This window comes from Oncorhynchus mykiss, chromosome 22, assembly GCF_057628025.1.
Source record: "Oncorhynchus mykiss isolate SJ-2025 chromosome 22, ASM5762802v1, whole genome shotgun sequence".
In the NCBI taxonomy this organism is placed as follows: Eukaryota; Metazoa; Chordata; class Actinopteri; order Salmoniformes; family Salmonidae; genus Oncorhynchus; species Oncorhynchus mykiss.
In genome coordinates, this window is record NC_143043.1 from 10,618,139 (window position 1) to 10,630,806 (window position 12,668).

The 12,668-nt window shown below is 44.6% G+C and overlaps 1 protein-coding gene across 1 annotated transcript in view; it reads left to right on the forward strand.

Annotated features, from left to right (window-relative positions):
- Nucleotides 1-6,709: 6,709 nt before the first annotated feature.
- LOC110501322 (cytoplasmic protein NCK2) overlaps nucleotides 6,710-12,668 on the forward strand; it is a 52,447-nt gene continuing 46,488 nt past the window's right edge. Inside the window, exon 1 of the mRNA XM_021578799.3 lies at nucleotides 6,710-6,969. The gene's annotated coding sequence lies outside the window, so the exon portion shown is untranslated. The remainder of the gene's footprint in view (nucleotides 6,970-12,668) is intronic.

A 12,668-nucleotide genomic window follows, 5' to 3' on the forward strand; every position in this document is an offset into this window, starting at 1 on the left:
TGAAAAACAACCAACCTCAGATTTCCCACTTCCTGGTTGGATTTTTTTCTCAGGTGTTTGCCTGTCATATGAGTTCTGTTACACTCACAGACATCATTCAAACAGTTTTAGAAACTTCAGAGTGTTTTCTATCCAAATATACTAATACTATGCATATATTAGCAACTGGGACTGAGTAGCAGGCAGTTTACTCTGGGCACCTTATTCATCCAAGCTACTCAATACTGCCCCCAGCCATTAGAAGTTAAAAATGTCCTTTTACCTTTATTCAGATTGTCATGTCTCATGTTTGATTAATTGAAAATGAAACTTTTTTCAAAGTATCTCTCTTTTTCAAACAAGCATTGCAGAACTGGCTAGAATTTCAATTTCATCCCCCTGAAAAGATAGAACAACCATTACAACAAATATTATGGCTAAACTCTAATGTATTGGTTAATAAAATACCTGTATTTATGGAAAATAGTATTTTTTGTTTGAAAAGGGTATTTTGTTTTTAAATTATATTTGACATTGGAATGGTAGAGTTATGTCTTTCATGGAGTTATCAGAATTGTAAAGGAAGGACTGCTCAATCCAAGATTACAACCAATTGATAACAGCGTTACCCCAAAAATGGAGGACAGGTGGCAGCGGGAGGAGGTTGGGAACTGGTCTGTCTGCCCAATATAAAGGATCAAAACTGGCGGAGGAATAAAAATAGCATAAATAGGAAAGTATACCAGTTTCATTTGAGGACCAGGATGTTGACAGCTGTGCCGTACAGATTGCAAAATAGTTGGGAAGAGATTTTTGATGTACCGATTCCATGGTACAGGGTGTATGAATTGATATATAAAATGTTGCAAGATTCAAGACTTCGTGCTTTTCAGCAAAAATTATTGTACAGAATTCTTGCCACCAACAAAATTTTGAATATTTGGGGCATACAATCATCGCTGCTCTGCAGATTTTGTTGTGAGGATACAGAATCATTAGACCATTTGTTTTGGTATTGCTCTAAGGTAGCCTGTTTCTGGTCTCAGGTTCAGGAATGGCTGAAAATGACATTGATAACAGTCAAGGTGCCAGGTTTAGAGGTTCCAAAACCCTTCTATGGGTTATATGTCTATGGCCACAACACAACAAGCTGTTCCACAGATATAAGAAGTGATTGGAGGGGGTAAAAAGGTTATTGTGCATTGGTGAGCACACCAAAGACGGCATTAACGATAAGTAAAAAGATAAAGACGGCACTTCTAAAAGCCTATTTCACACCATCACCAGCTTTCACTCCATCGTCTCTCCTACAGCAGCACCCTGGAGAGGCGCGCTGGGAATGGACAAGATAAATATTTTGCACCTCTGTCTTTGAAAAAGTGTGAACTGCTTATCATAGGACAGCATCAGCGTTCACATAAAAAGCCCATACGCCACTGGCTGTCATTGTTTTTGGCCAGAATTATGTGAGATTTGTGTTGCTGGATGTGCGTCTTGGTCAGTTTAGCTCAGAAAATTACGCCCTCTTCAAACCGCCTAATCCTACCTAATGAGCGGGTCAGCCCTGCCTGTATTAGCGGACCAATCGCAGTCTTCTGCAGTGCAAAACATTTTTATCTGGATTGACACAGCTTTCTGCAGCGTGGGGGAAATTATTTTTCTCCCATAACCCCCCCACCCATGCAAAATATTCACAGCACCCCCATACAACTTCCCACAGCTATACCAGTCGATCAGTTACCATCATAGAGCGTTCTTCCATCCGTTGGGGATAGTAACACTAATAAAGATGTCTGCAGCGCTCTCCAAATGTAATGGTCTCCTCAGTCATTCTTCAAATCACTGATTATCTGTTGGCCCTATGTTGCCACAGTAGGGACCACTCATTAAGGAGAGAGCCGATTCAGTCTAATTGAACCCATTACCCAATTAATTGTTCTCCCGTTTTGCAATGACCGCATTCAAATTGTCTCCATTAGAGGAATTCACATTGTTTCCTTCCTTGCATTGTATCGTTGTCATGTTTGTTTACACTATGCTATTAAATGGAGCATGTAATGCAATGATTTACTTCTAAAGAACCAAAGCCAAACCAGATCAGGGAGGGAAATGGAAGTGCAACAGAGAGATTAGTTCTAGTAGTTTGTTGTTCTTTAGCCTCGTCGAGAACCAGGCTTACCTATACGGAGGGGTGTCACGCCCTGACCTGCGTATTCTTTGTTTTCTTTATTGTTTTGGTTAGGTCATGGTGTGACATGGGTGATGTATGTGTTTTTGTACTGTCTTGGCGTTTTGTAGGTTTATGGGGTTGTTTATCATCTAGGTGTTTATATATGTCTATGGTTGCCTAGATTGGTTCTCAATTAGAGGCAGGTGTTTATCGTTGTCTCTGATTGGGAACCATATTTAGGCAGCCATCTTCTTTGGGTATTTTGTGGGTTATTGTCTATGTCTAGTTGCCTGTGTCTACACTTGTTTATAGTATAGCTTCACGTTCGTCTTATTAGTTTGTTTGTTTTGTTTAAGTGTTCTTCGTCTTATTAAAGAAGATTTATTCATATCACGCTGCACCTTGGTCTCCTCCATACGATGAACGTGACAGAATAACCCACAAACAAAGGACCAAGCAGCGTGGTAAAAGGCAGCAGCAGCGATCGCAGGACTCATGGACTTGGGAGGAAATTCTGGACAGCGGAGGCCCCTGGGCACAACCAGGGGAATATCGCCGCCCCAAGGTAGAGCTCCCCGCACTCACCCTGAGGTGCATGTCCTCGGCCCGGTACCACCAGTGTCGGCACCATGTACCAGGCCACCAGTGCGCCTCCAGGATCCAGTACTCCTCGCATTCGCCCTGAGGTGCGTGTCCCCAGCCCGGTACCTCCAGTACCGGCACCACGCACCAGGCCTACAGTGCGCCTCGCCAGACCAGAGCGTCCAGCAACAGTACCCAGTCCAGAGCGTCCGGCAACAGTACCCAGTCCAGAGCGTCTGGCAACAGTACCCAGTCCAGAGCGTCCGGCAACAGTCTACAGACCGGAACCTCCTACGACGGGCCGCAGACCGGAATCTCATACGACGGGTCGCAGTCCGGGAACCTATCACGACGGGTCGCAGTCCGCATCCGCCAGAGTCTCCCTCCTGTCCGGAGCCGCCAGAGTCTCCCTCCTGTCCGGAGCCGCCAGAGTCTCCCTCCTGTCCGGAGCCGCCAGAGTCTCCCTCCTGTCCGGAGCCGCCAGAGTCTCCCTCCTGTCCGGAGCCGCCAGAGTCTCCCTCCTGTCCGGAGCCGCCAGAGTCTCCCTCCTGTCCGGAGCCGCCAGAGTCTCCCTCCTGTCCGGAGCCGCCAGAGCCGTCAGTCAGCCAGGAGCCGCCAGAGCCTTCAGCCAACCAGGAGCTGCCAATGCCGCCTGTCACGCCGGCGATGCTGGTGGAGTGGAGGACAGAGGAGCCTCTTAAAGAAGAAGGTCTGTAAGAGCCAGAAATCTTGCTTGTTTGTAGGTGACCAAATAGTTATTTTCCACCATAATTTGCAAATAAATTCATTAAAAATCCTACAATGTGATTTTCTGGATTTTTTTTTCTAATTCTGCCTGTCATAGTTGAAGTGTACCTATGATGAAAATTACAGGCCTCTCATCTTTTTAAGTGAGAGAACTTGCACAATTGGTGGCTGACTAAATACTTTTTTGCTCCACTGTATGTGTTTTTGTACTGTCTAGGGTTTTTGTAGGTTTATGAGGTTGTTTATCATCTAGGTGTTTTATGTCTATGGTTGCTTAGATTGGTTCTCAATTAGAGGCAGGTGTTTATCGTTGTCTCTGATTGGGAACCATCTTCTTTGGGTATTTCGTGGGTTATTGTCTATGTCTAGTTGCCTGTGTCTGCACATTTATAGTATAGCTTCACGTTCGTCTTATTAGGTTGTTTGTTTTGTTTAAGTGTTCTTCGTCTTATCAAAGAAGATGTATTCATATCACGCTGCCGTTTGGTCTCCTCCATACAACGAACGTGACAAGGGGGGACAACGACCTAATTTTGTAGGTCTGGCTACACCAGACTAGTTGTTCTGTAATTACACAGAGAGCAGGGTTTCCTTATTGGAATTAAGAGCTGGTCAAAGGCAGAGTTGGCCCTCTTCTTCTTTGAGGTTTAACGGTGGTTGGCATCCAATAAATGTTGCATTGCCGCCACCAACTAGACTGGGGTATAAATCCCTTATACTTTGCGTGGAAAAAGGGGAAAGGGAAAAAATAACCACTATATTAAAAAAAAAAAAATACCCTGCCATCTAACCCTGCACTCATTAAAAACCCACCACCCTATTACACTATTGAAACCTACCTGGTCCTAGCTCAGGCCAACGGCCTGGGAGGACGGGATTCAACCACTCAACACACCCTGTAACTCTTCTGACATCAAATCTCGTACACTCAAATTGTTCTCTGCCACCGCACGACCTCTATTTTCTGCAACTGAAGTTCCATCGCTGAAATACAGTTAACTATTGCTATGAACGTTATAAAGTACGTCTTACTGAAGCATATATCACTCAAGGTCCTATCCCTCTGTGTTGGCACAGATCTACTGCTCACACGAATCCTCTCAGGATCCCTCCCCATTGACCCATCTTCCTCCACTTTTTTATTTAATGTTTTTATTTCATCTTTATTTAACCAGGTAGGTCAGTTGAGAACAAGTTCTCATATATTACTTTCTTCACTGCCTCATCATATGACACCCTCTGCACTACTCTAACACTGGTAACCTCAAACTGCCTCTCTCATACTGGACACTTCTGATCCCCAACCCCATGAGCACCCCTACAATTAACACATACCACTTCTTTCCCCAATACTACACATTCCTTTGTCTCATGCCCTTCTGCACACCTACCTCCCTCCTACACACTGCTGCCACATGCCCATAAGCTTGACACCTGTAACAACGTAATGGATTCGGCACAAAAGCTTGTTTGGGATAACAGAAAAGCTTGTATGGGATAACGGGCAAAGACTCAACATCAACTCAAAATAACTCTTCTGTTCAGTGAGTCTTCTGTTCCACCACTCACGCCACCCTGTATGCGTCACACCAAACAATGAGATTCACAAATACCTGGAATCTTCCCCTTCAGTTGGTCCACTTTTTCATGTACAGCTACCCCAGTATTCACTCCTTTCAATGGCACTATTTTTTGAGAACAAAACAAGCCACAGCTCTTGACCCCATTCGTGTGGCGCCTGTTCCCTCTGACTGGCAGAAACACAAACAATTATCACAAGACCACTTCGTATTACCTTCACCGATTCCACAGCAACCAACTCCATTTTCACCCACCCTGAAACCACATATGGATCAGCCAAAAGGCAGGGGATCCACTTTCTCCAAAAATATGACTCATTTTTTGTGTACTTGCAATGTGGAGGAGGTCGAAGAGAGTGAGGGAGGTAGAGGGTGAGCTTGAATCGGTTGAAGATGGCGGGGAAAATGTTTTGTCATATTTTTGGAGAAAGTGGACCCCTTTTATTCCCGCCATCTTCAACCAATTCACTCTACCTCCCTCACTCTCTTCAACCAATTCACTCTACCTCCCTCACTCTCTTCAACCAATTCACTCTACCTCCCTCACTCTCTTCAACCAATTCACTCTACCTCCCTCACTCTCTTCAACCAATTCACTCTACCTCCCTCACTCTCTTCAACCAATTCACTCTACCTCCCTCACTCTCTTCAACCAATTCACTCTACCTCCCTCACTCTCTTCAACCAATTCACTCTACCTCCCTCACTCTCTTCAACCAATTCACTCTACCTCCCTCACTCTCTTCAACCAATTCACTCTACCTTCCTCACTCTCTTCAACCAATTCACTCTACCTCCCTCACTCTCTTCAACCAATTCACTCTACCTCCTTCACTCTCTTCAACCTCCTCCACATTGCAAGTACACGTCTCCTAACATGATAATATTGCACTTCTCCTAACATACATCTAGCTTTGGAACTCCACAGTGATGTTTCTTTTTATTCCCTGAGACATGGGCCACGTTCAGTAGTGACAACATTTTTTTTAATATGGGTGAAACAGGAAATTCTGTACAAAATAATACTGAACATCACAGTGGGTTGCATTCAGTAGTCACAAACTCCATTTAATTGGTTATACTTCCTCAAAATAAAAATGGATAATTGCTCGGGCTCCTGAGTGGTGCAGTGGTCTAAGGCACTGCATCTCAGTGCTACAGACCCTGGTTGGATTTCAGGCTGTATCACAACCGGCCGTGATTGGGAGTCCCATAGGTCCAGCATTGTCTGGATTAGGGTTTGACTGGGGTAGGCCGTCATTGTAAATAAGAATTTGTTCTTAACTGACTTGCCTAGTTAAATAAAGGAAAAATAAAGTTTTCATGAGGAAACAGTGCTGCAGAATAAACATTGAACAAAGGTCAGATTGGAGTGATTGTCCTGGCTTCCAGGCCAAGGCAGCAACTTGCCCTTTACACAGCAACCTGGAAACTCAACATGTCACGCAAATGCAAATAAAAACAGAATAAAGCTGATTACTTGTTATATCACTGTGTAAATTGAGCTGAATACCTATAAAGTAGACTATTTCAATTTCCTCCTTGATTATGAAGGCAACTTCCGAATGCAAAATAACCAGTCATTCAACAACGTATATTGTATGATTAGTAGCAGTAAATCAATCTCATGTCATACCACGCATTGTCCCTCGGCGGTGACGTCACCAGTCGGACGAGTGGATTGTGGTGGAGGCAGCTTGTGCTAGAGGGGGAGAGAACTAGCAAGCAGCGAGTGGAATAGCTGGGCCAGAGAAAGGAATCGTTCTGAGAAACCGAACCAAATACGTGAATTTAGTTTTGTTGCGCTTTTGCTCACGACTCGGTTGGTTTGTGACAAGGTTTTCTGTTTCTTCCCCAGTGTGTGTGGCTCTCCAGTCCCCGTTGCTTGTTCTCGTTGGAGTGAACACCAAGGTAAGGACAATTTTCAACTGAGCGTAAAGTTGGTGTGGTCGCCCGGGCTTGATGTTTGTGGCGTGAACTATAGGCTATGGCTGCTGTGTTTTCTTTTCACAAATGTAGTAATGCAAACTATGACACGTCAGTGGGTACAAACATACAACGTAGCCTATCCTTTGTTTGGTACAAGGCCTAGACGGGGACAATATCCATGGACCATGTTGTCCGTTCACTAGTGTAGACCGTCACTTTCTGATTCTTTAGGGCACTGTCTTTGTGTCCACACTCCACACGGTGCAGTTGATAGGCTATATGTGCGTTATTACAGGCTTCCAGTAAAATATGGTTAACATACAAATGTAATGTTTTCCTTTTACATTAAAGAATGCACTTATTATATTAAGTAGGCTCGAATATGTTATTACCGAGTAGCCTTCGACTCATTCATTAACATCACTTGTGCTTCCACTGTTTGATACCGTCGTGTTTGGTTTACATCGTAGGCTGTCTGTTTTCTTTAAATAATTCTAATTGCTTCCCAGTTTTTCCATTTGTTTCCATTTGTTTTGTGCTTAAATCAATTGGGGAATTGCTAAATGCTATCCCATAGCCTATTGGCTTGTTCCACAATGGGTCTACAATCCAAAAATCAAATTCCCGCACACAGTTTATATTCGTTGGGATGATTATTGTTAGCCTATTGTATCGCTGGTTGTTACACTGTTGATTTAACAGCTGCGCTTAGATGGACATTAAACACTCTTCATAGCACACTTTTTTTTCCCACACATTGCAGAAAGTGATGTTTATTTGCCAGAATAAAAGAGCTTCACATTGTAGGCTACTGTAGCCGACAGGGTTTACATACAGTAGCCTGCTTTGCTGTCTGGCAGAGTAGTTCATAAACTGCTCTCACCCACAGCCCAGACAAAAGAGCAATGACAGCAATGTGTAAGTAAATCCCATTAGAATCCGCCATGGTGTGTCCACTCTTTTGTCTACTACAGTTTAAAAACTGTAATTCAGCCCAAGGCCGATTTGTGATATTTATGCAAACTAATGTGCGGTTTGAAATGCACATTAGTTTGAGTAGCCTAATGTAGCTTCCAGTTTCTATCCACCTACACCCCACAGTTCTCTACTGTTATTCCTTCCATTAGGCTTCCGGATGTGTGAAGTGGTTCCAGCTGAGAGATACTATTTTATTCACATTGTACTGTAAATGCCGCATAAATGCCAGAACTAACCCATTTCGCTCCTAGATGTGGACAATAGCATGGACATGTTCTAGGGAATAAGAGACCTGTATGGAAACTGAGTTTATCAGTGTTCTTCTCCTTATCAGACAGTTTATTGTGATGACGGATTAAGGTACTGTAGGCTATCTGGGACAGTCAGACAATACGGACGCTCAGGGGTAAGGTGTAGTTTCAGGGCGCACCCACAGCGCCGCCACACCCCTGTGTTAAGGTAGGTCACCGTGGCAACACAGTTTTTATGGTACACGGTTTGCTGCCGCTGTTGCAATGACAGGTATGTATGTGGAATGCAGGGTTTGGCGCTCTCTGTAGTCCTGTTGTTAAATTTGGGAGGAGACCTGTTTGATTTTGGCATTAGGGAAACTACTGTTTGCTGACTGAGGGAGGGCAAGCCATTCTGCTGCTCTGTGTGGCCTGCACTTGTGTTTTTGGTTGGGGGGAAACGTGGCCTAAAGGACAGAAGTCAGAAACTACCACAGAGTCTTCTCAGCACACAACCATTACCCTCAATCCACGCCTAAAATTATTAACGAATCACCAAGCTGTTGATTAGTTGAAGGGGTGTGTTAGTGCCGGGTTAAAGGGAGACTTCGGGATTTTGTCAATGAGGGCCTTTATCTACTTCCCCAGAGTCAGGTGAACTCGTGCATAGCATTTTTATTTCTTAGTGTCCAGTATGAAGGAAGTTATAGGTAGTTTCGCGAGTCAATGTTAACTAGTGTTAGCTCAGTGACTGGAAGTTTACGGGTGTCTGCTAGTGTGCACGTGAAACTACCTCTTTCGTATACTGGACACAGAGACAAAAATGGTATCCACCAGTTCACCTGACCTCTGGGGAAGTAGATAAAGGGCCTCATTGACAAAATCCCAAAGTATCCCTTTCAAACTTACAATACAGAAATAGATTGAGCAACACTGCTGTACAACCTGATTGGAAATCAAGGTGCTAAATAATTTAGTGCTGACAGTAGAAATCATTAGTTTGTTAGCGAGACCAAACACTAGCCTAGCTCAGTTGGGTTTTCTATGGCTGACTCAACTGTTTTAAGAAAGGCCGACACAACAGTCTTAAACTCAATCACGTCAGGTCTGATAAAGGGGATACCTAGTCAGTTGCACAACTGAATGCATTCATCGGAAATGTGTCTTCATCATTTAACCCATCTGAATCAGAGAGGTGCGGGGACTACCTTAATCAACGTCCAGGTCATGTGCGTCCGGTGAAACGAAAGACTGTCATGATTCCAAGACGAAACAGTTTGTTAGAGTTCATGCATATATTACCACATTTTGTGACGTTTTTGTTCAGACTTTGGTGAGGTTTTTTTCGGGATTTTTGGGAGCACACTTTTTTCTGGAGATAGACTTTGTCTTTGAACTTTAGTTTATGCCCCTGCATCAGTGATTGGTCAACAGTAGGCATTCTTCAAAAGTCTTTGTCATTCAACCAGAGACGACTCGTTTTCATGCAGATTTTTCATTTTTTTTTTTAAATCTATAAAATTGTGCGACTAAGATCTCGTCAGCAAAAACTTATTAACTCTAATCTGTCATTAATTATCTTAGATGAATCCAGACTATATTTTGAGGAAGTCTACTGGCTACGGTGTCTCAAAATGGACAAACTGCACTATTGCCCCTTTTTTTGTTTTTCAAGTGAAGGTCTTTCAAGGGAGTTTGTGAGCACACTCGTTCGGCTGGGCTTCAGCCAAACTGAAGCATGCTGACGCCTTAAACCTGCTTTGTCATATCACAACAACTATGGGACAGTGTTCTTTCTTAAATAGCCAGAACATTTAGGCCTAATGCTATCACAACCCACCATCCTACTGAGCTCTGGAATTTGTTGTGTACACACTGTGCCCCTTCAGTGCCATTATATGATTTTACACAAAAGAGCTGTATGGAGCTCCCACTTGGTCTGGTGTATTTGTAGAGAGGGTGTATTGACCCCACTGTGAGAGAGAAACCACTATTTGTCCCTTGACGACATGGGCTCTTTCAGGCTCCTAGACACATAAACCTCTAATGCGGCGGTTTCCAAGTCCGGGCTACCGGATTCTTACATTTTTTTAAAAATATAGGCTACATGCAATGGTAAAGAAACCTCATCTGTTGTGCTTGTTATAGAGACAATCAAGGAGCTCCACATCAGAAGCCATGTTGGAAAACCACTGATTTGGTAGCAAAGTAGCCAATGCTGAAAATATCTTTCTGTGACCTCTTTCTCCCACTGCAAAATGTTAATCTTCCCAAAAGGGGAGGACTAGATGGGCACAGACCCAGATGAATGGATCATCAGCGAACATGGAGAGAGATTATTTCATACAGGCAGATAGAGTGATGGGAGCCAAATTAATTTATATAGCCCTTCGTACATCAGCTGATATCTCAACGTGCTGTACAGAAACCCAGCCTAAAACCCCCAAACAGCAAGCAATGCAGGTGTAGAAGCACGGTGGCTAGGAAAAACTCCCTAGAAAGGCCAAAACCTAGGAAGAAACCTAGAGAGGAACCAGGCTATGTGGGGTGGCCAGTCCTCTTCTGGCTGTGCCGGGTGGAGGTTATAACAGAACATGGCCAAGATGTTCAAATGTTCATAAATGATCAGCATGGTCAAATAATAATAATCGCAGGCAGAAAAGTTGAAACTGGAGCAGCAGCATAGCCATTGCTGGGGACAGCAATGAGTCATCATGTCAGGTAGTCCTGAGGCATGGTCCTAGGGCTCAGGTCCTCCGAGAGAGAGAAAGAGAGAATTAGAGAGAGCATACTTAAATTCACACAGGACACCGGATCGGACAGGAGAAGTACTCCAGATATAACAAACTGACCCTAGCCCCCCGACACATAAACTACTGCAGCATAAATACTGGAGGATGAGACAGAAGGGGTCAGGAGCCCAATGGTTCTCATTATTATTCTCCCTCTAGTCATTGTGGTAATTTGGAGCATGGCAGTCAGGGCAGGGCAGCCGTTAACCGTGGCAGCAGTTACAGTAATAATGGAACTGAACACACTGTGACCCAGGAAGAGAAAGAGGATTTGTTGTGCCATTGAGAAGACGAGACACAGTGACGGCAATCGACAGTGGTGTTAGTGTGTTTTGTTCTGTATGCCATATCGATCTGTGCACACACACATTGCAAGCCTAATGATAACATGGGGAGAGCAAATGTTGAAGAGATTCATGCCATTATAGGCACCCAATACATGATTTCATAAGAACCGGCCCTTCGAGCTTGGAACTCTTAAAGAGTTCTCCGGACACAGACAGTTCCAGGAGTCTTTGGCCTTTGGCTGAACCTTCTTAATTCTGCCCTCTCATCAATTATGGTTTCACAGCCTTCACCTTTCCTCTATTTTATTACAGAGTGTACCAGCTCTCCCTCTTCGTCACTCTTTGTTGCTCACTCACTCTCCCTGGCTCGCTCTTTCACTCATTCTCCCATTAATGATTTTAAGCTGTTTATCTCACTTCTGTCTCAATGCTCCCACTCCCATCCTTCCCTCCCTCTTTGCCCTCTCTCTCAGGCCCTCACTCTGCCTGAGTCCACCTGAACCTCCAATGCCCTTGTGTCACCACTGGGCACCCAGCCTAATCCTGTTCTGGGATGCATATATGGACAGAGAGGGGGACAGATAGAGGGTATGGGATTGATATAGGGAGTGGGAGATGGCACTGGCATGTCTCTCTCACTACCCATCCACACCCCCTGCCCCCAGCCCCTTAAACTAGGCCCTTAAAAAGACTGACCTCTCCCATGGATGCTGGAGGACAGGGAAAATAAATTGAGCATGCTTGGGAGTCACTGAAAAAAATCTGTTAACTTGGTGCGTCATGAAGACATTACGTACAGAGACCGTATACAGACTGTCAGTGTGTAAGTCCAAGAGCTTTAGAAACTCCACAGGGATGGGGGGGAGGGGAGGGGGGGGGATTTCACACCACCACAACTCTCCCTATTTGTCCCCCTCGAACTGATGTCTCCACCCCCTGACAGACAAGAGGCCATTAATTCATAAACACCCTCAGAAGTGCTCGTTAAAGAGTAATTAAGGGTCGAAGGCACTCCCGTGCCCTCTCCCAGTTTGCATGGCTGGCTTCGAATTACCCTGGTGAAAATTGCCACTTTGGGCCGTGGAGCAAGACGGAGCGAGCAGCGAAACCCAACACTCCCTGAGAGAAAGAAAGAGAGTCCTCAGTTCAGGACCTCCACACACACACAGTTAGGTAATCGCTGCATCAAGGTCTGCATTTACTTGGCTTGCTATCTAGTCACAGGAAATACAGTGGGCGGCGGGATTCTGTGTGTGTGCACTTGCCTTTGCCTGCCACCCTATGTGCAGCCTGATTGTAGGGCTCCCAAGTAGCACAGCGGTCTAAGGGACTGCATCTCAGTGCTTGAGGCGTCACTACAGACACCCTGGTTCGAAACCAGGCTGTATCACAAC